Genomic DNA, 6000 nt, shown 5'->3' with positions numbered 1-6000 from the left:
TTGACCACACTATCCTGTTACAGAGACTGGAACAGTTAATTGGCATTAAAGGAATCGCACTTAGCTGGTTTAAGTCCTATTTTTCTGATCAATCTCAATTTGTTAATATCAACGATAAATCCTCCAAGTACGTTAAAGTTAGCCATGGCGTTCCTCAAGGCTCAGTGCTTGGACCAGTTCTATTTTCCTTATATATTCTTCCTCTAGGCAATATTATTAGGAAACACTCAATTAACTTTCACTGTTATGCGGATGACACCCAATTATACCTATTAATCAAGCCAGACGAAACCTGTCAGTTAGCTAAACTTCAAACGTGCATTAAAGATATAAAATCCTGGATGACCTACAATTTTTTTATGTTAAATTCAATTAAAACTGAAGTTATTGTGCTGGGCCCTAAACATCTCCAAAATTCACTATCTAAAGATATAGCTACCCTGGATGGCATTGCCCTGGCCTCCAGCACTACTGTCAGAAATCTAGGAGTTATCTTTGACCAGGATATATCCTTTAACGCCCATCTAAAACAAACCTCAAGAACAGCCTTTTTTCACCTACGTAACATTGCCAAAATTAGGAACATCCTGTCGCAAAGCGATGCTGAAAAACTAGTCCATGCATTCGTTACTTCCAGGCTGGACTATTGTAATTCCTTACTATCAGGTTGCTCAAATAAGTCCCCTAAGACTCTCCAGCTGATCCAGAATGCTGCAGCACGTGTTCTGACAAGAACTAAGAAAAGAGATCATATCTCTCCTGTATTAGCTTCTCTGCATTGGCTTCCTGTAAAATCCAGGATTGAATTTAAAATCCTTCTCCTGACCTACAAAGCTCTAAATGGTCAAGCACCATCATATCTAGAAGAGCTCTTAGTACCTAATTGTCCCACTAGAGTACTGCGCTCCCAAAATTTAGAGCTAGTTGTGGTTCCTAGAGTCTCTAAAAGTAGAATGGAAGCCAGAGCCTTCAGCTACCAGGCTCCTCTCCTGTGAAACCAGCTCCCAATCTGGGTTCGGGGGGGAGACACCGTCACCACATTTAAGAATAAACTGAAAACCCTCCTCTTTGATAAAGCTTATAGTTAGGGAGTGAGGAGTTGCAGCGTACGGCTAGACTGGCGGGGCAGGGTGTATAGTTGCAGACACAGCACCCCTGCTTTTCTCTGCTTCTCTTCATAGTCACCAGATTCATCTATCATATAATCAATAATAGAATAAGAGTAGAGGGAGGCAGGCCAGTACAGCCCGATCCGGTTGGGGAGAGTTTTAGCCCGATCAGGCACCTCTCCTTAACCTGCCTCTCTTAGTTATGCTATTATAATTCTTTTTCTTTTCTTTTTCGCCCAGAATATTGCCTTGGATTAGGGTGGCACCAAGATCTGGGTTTTGGGTGCAGCTGTTGCTGTGGTCCTGCTACACCCTGCTACGCTCTGCGTTTCCCTGCAGTGTCCGGCTGCGTTCTGCTGCGTCCTGCTGCGTCCTGTTGCATCCACTGTGTCCACCCATGCTCTGCTGTGCCACACTAAATCCCGTAATGCCCTGCTGTGCCCTGCAATGACATGAACTACTACAACTACCATTGTAGTCACTGTTCCATTATCTTTATTATGACTATTATTGCCACTGTTCATCACACCCCCAACCGGCACCATCAGACATCGCCTACCAAGAGTCCGGGTCTGCCGAGGTTTCTTCTAAAAGGGAGTTTTTCCTCGCCACTGTCGCAATAGCTACTGCTAATGCTTGCTCTTGGGGGAATTACTGGAATTGTTGGGGCTTTGTAAATTATAGAGTGTGGTCTAGGACCTACTCTATCTGTAAAGTGAGATAACTCTTGTTATGATTTGATACTATAAATAAAATTGAATTGAATTGAATTGAATGAATAAACTAATCGCAGAAAAACTAAACATTCACAAAACAGCGCTGTTTCCCCATAATTTTTCATCACTGATAGGTGTAGTGTCGCAAAATTAATAGTCAGAGCATTGCATTGTGGGACATGCAATGACAACTACTTTTCTTTATATAGTGAAAATGTTGAAGGCACTACATGTAGAATACATCATACACTCAGAATTTGGACAATCAAAAAAAAAAAGGTGGATAGAGAATATAGTGCACTATATAGTATATAAGGAGTGATTTAAGACACAGCCTCTGGATGTGAGTGTAATGTAGTTTATGTACACCATACAACTAAGATGTCTAGCAAATATTCCATGATATCCCGATTAGTTTTTTTGTTTTTTGGATTAAAATGTATTTTCACAATTTCCCATTTGTAAAATGTGGCCACTAAAGTGAAGTCTTTGTTTGGTGTGCTGAAACCATCACTTCCACTCTGTTACCAGTTTTGTTATTAAGACATATGCAGTGTATCCAATGGCAAAAACTGCCTATTAATTCAGATTTTCTAGTCATACCGGGGACTTACTCGTATGTTTAGACCAGCATTCTGCTCTGTGCCGAGCCTTGCCAGACCACACAAGTTGTTAGTATATATTTTTTAGATGATAACCATACAAGGACAACTGTTGGTAAGTTTCAAAAACAGTCATGTCACTCACACATGATCACAGCCAAACAGCAATAACTCCCCCCTTTACACTCATCTTTTTCTCTCCATATTTCCATCTCAGCACCAGATTTGCCCTCATATTCTCCTCCAGTCTTCAGTTTCACCCCACCGCTCTTTCTCATGAACCTCGCTCCCTCTGCCTCTGTGTCTCTCACCCTCCACCCCCACTCCCACCATGTCCATTCCTTCGTCCCCCACTGACTGTGTGTCTCCAGGTCTTCCTGATTGGTCATGGGGATTTCTCCTCGTTCTCCACAGTAGTGTATTTATTTGTGTGTGTGTGTGTGTGTGTGTGTGTGATTGTCCACCTTGGCTGCTCTGCCATGGGCACTGCCCTGACTGTGGTAGAGAAAACGTCAGCTGCATTACGCTGTATCTTTTGTTGTTGCTTTTACACACAGGCTCACACACGTGCTTTTCACTCATATAGTCAACCTCTTTAACGTTAATGAAAACAGGCCAACAGCCAATAGTGGCACCAAAGAGAAGAAGAGGGGAAACACTTAAATAATCTCCTTCCCCCTGAGCCCAGGAGAGCTCAGTCTCTAAGTCTGCTCAGGGATACTTAGTGTGCATCCCAGCCTGTTGAATTTGAGGCAAGAGGATTGTATTAACATTTGGACTAAACATTTTGATTTTAAACAGGAGACCCATGGGATCAAGCATTGTGAGGGAATAAACAGCCAACATGATCTTCTACGAGGAAGGAACTGAGCTTTTGTTGACACATAGCCCTGTTGTTATGTGCTGGATAATGCTGCTTGTATTATTGAATATATCACAAACACAATGTAATATGTAGTATTACTTGTACATATTTAAAACTCCTCCATTGTTCTGCATAATTGTTAAGGTTGTGGTGTTATTTCTTTTAAAAGGGCAATGCTGGCATTAATCTATATTTGTCTTATTGTCAACCAATGCAATGAGAAACCAAACCAGTATTGTTTGTGTAGTATCTTTGCGACAGAGCTCCATTGTGGGCTTAAACCAATTAAAAACACACCAGCCACACCTTTGCACTGGGTGACATGTTCCTTAATTAAAATTACACTAGTTTATTTTCAGTCCCACATGCATGGATTGTCATAAATACTCAGTAGAGCAATAATTTTGCATTAATCCGCAGGGGAAAATAGTCCTCAGCAAATGCACTATTTACTTTTGTCTGAGTAATGTTTGCTAAAAATCTACAGTGACCAGCTGTCTTAGAAAATTAGTCAGCCTTTAAAAAAAGTGAAACTATAAATTTGTGAGCCATTTTTAAATATGTATGTATTCAGTAGGTACCAATGTGCTTGGTCAGACACACTTACACATTGTTGGTTTGGGTCTTTAAATGGGATTTGTTGACAATAACAAAATATACTGTAGAATAACATTAGCCTTAGTGATACAGCAACTAAGATAGACAAAATTATAAAAAATGATATAATAGTAAGTAAATGTATTGTTCACACGTTTATTGTAAGGTGTCATACAAATCTGTGCTGCATCAAAGTAAACCTACTAAACTTAACTAATCTCATTTTATCTTATCTTTCTGAGTTCTTATTTCCCCTTTACAACAAAATGGCTGGTTTTCTAATTTATTTAATTGACTTAGTTTATAAAAGAATAAAATCCTAATCAGAAATTCAGTCTGAATCACATGCCGGAGTCAGAAGCAACCAGTGATCCCATACTGGTGAGCTTTGACCCTAATATTTGTGGTTTTAACCCTGTCTGACACTCATTATTTTTGAGTCTCTACTGGTCTAAGGTCTAAGACAGTAGGGGACCAGAGGAATAAAAAGATGCTCATCACAGTTGCTTCTTAACAGATAAAATCAGTAACTGTATTGGTGTTGGAGCTGTGCGTAACGGCTTTGCGTGTGTGCATGTTTATGTGTGTGGCAGGGAGGGGGGTCTAACTGTCTGACACCTGCAGCTCTTCATACTCAAAATGCAAATCCATGGCCAAACCCCCTCCACGACCCCTCCTTCAATCTCCGAGATGCAAGGTTACTGAGCAACGACTTTCGCAAATCTAGATCAGATTTAAATAATAGTACAAAAAGAGTTTCAACAGCACTAAACAAGGAGTTGAGTAATATGAGAAGCACATTTTCTATAGGTCAACATACTCTGCCAAGTCTACTCCAACCTATGCAAATGGATACGAGATACTATTTAGATTAGAATTATTATCATATGAGCACCAGTTGTTGTCCATTTTGGAAATAATAAAAGGGGGACATTTGCTGAAACTCCCTCAATCATACAAACAGGGATGACAATCCAGAAAACTTGAGAAGTAGTTTACTTTTACGTTTCCTTAAAAAGATTGATAGAGGTATAAATAACTAAAAATAACAATGGCATACAACCAGGCAATCCCTGACAGATCAGAATGAAGATGCTTTAGAGGAGAAAGATGTGAATTGGATAAGTCTATGTGCTGTGACACTGCAAAAAAAATATGATTTTTGCTCGCCAAAAAGCAGGTGCAAGCCCCTGTGTCAGCAAGCATCTGCCTAACTGAAGTGTTGAAGTGAACAAGATGCTGAATCCCTAACCAGCTCTAAGGTTTGCAGCTGAGCCTGACCTCTGACCAGGCTGGTGGGGGCTACTTAAGAATATTTCCCTGCGGGAAACAAGTAAAGTGGTGCATTATTTGTATTGTTGTGAGTGGAGAGTGGAGTAAATGAAGAAAAGCACCTGTTTCACTGGGTACCACACTAGCACTCTAGGGATGCTAATGATGTCCTGTAGAGTCACCCAGCTTTCTAGTGCCACCCACTGACTATTAGACAGCACAACACCGCATAGAGATGGTGAAGTACAACCACAATCAAAGAAAGCTTTTAATAAGCAATTACCCCAGTTTACTTTGTAAATTTACGTCACTCAGTCTCAATGTTTTCTCCCATCATGTTAGCGACAGAAACTCGATTAATAGTGCAAAATAAAATCTATAAAAACACACTACAATTGTTTCATAAGAATTAGTGGGGTGATTCCTGATAACAGAGAACAGGAGTGTATCCTATTAGTTGTTCCATATCATAATTAAGATAAGATAAACCTTTATTTATCTTAAGTTGTTAAAAATGAAGTTACAGCAGCACAAAGACAGCAACAGATAATAGGGGAAAGTAAGAGAATAAATAATAAAGAGGCATATGAAAAACTAAACTAAGAATATAATACAAAAAGTAGAAAAACTATACAAGAACATATGGAGACAAACATTGCAATTGTAATTGTATTAGTCTCAATGTGATATTTGTAAGTGATATTTATAAGAATTGTATAATTATAATTATTGTTATTATTGAGGTTTTATCAGTGGATATTAGGAAACATCTTGAAACGGTTTAAGTTTGCCTTTGGATGACTACAGTCAAGCAGCGCCACCAAGTGGTCATGGGGGGC

The sequence above is a fragment of the Perca flavescens genome, chromosome 2, assembly GCF_004354835.1.
Source record: "Perca flavescens isolate YP-PL-M2 chromosome 2, PFLA_1.0, whole genome shotgun sequence".
Lineage (NCBI taxonomy): Eukaryota > Metazoa > Chordata > Actinopteri > Perciformes > Percidae > Perca > Perca flavescens.
Note: the sequence above shows the minus strand (reverse complement) of the source record.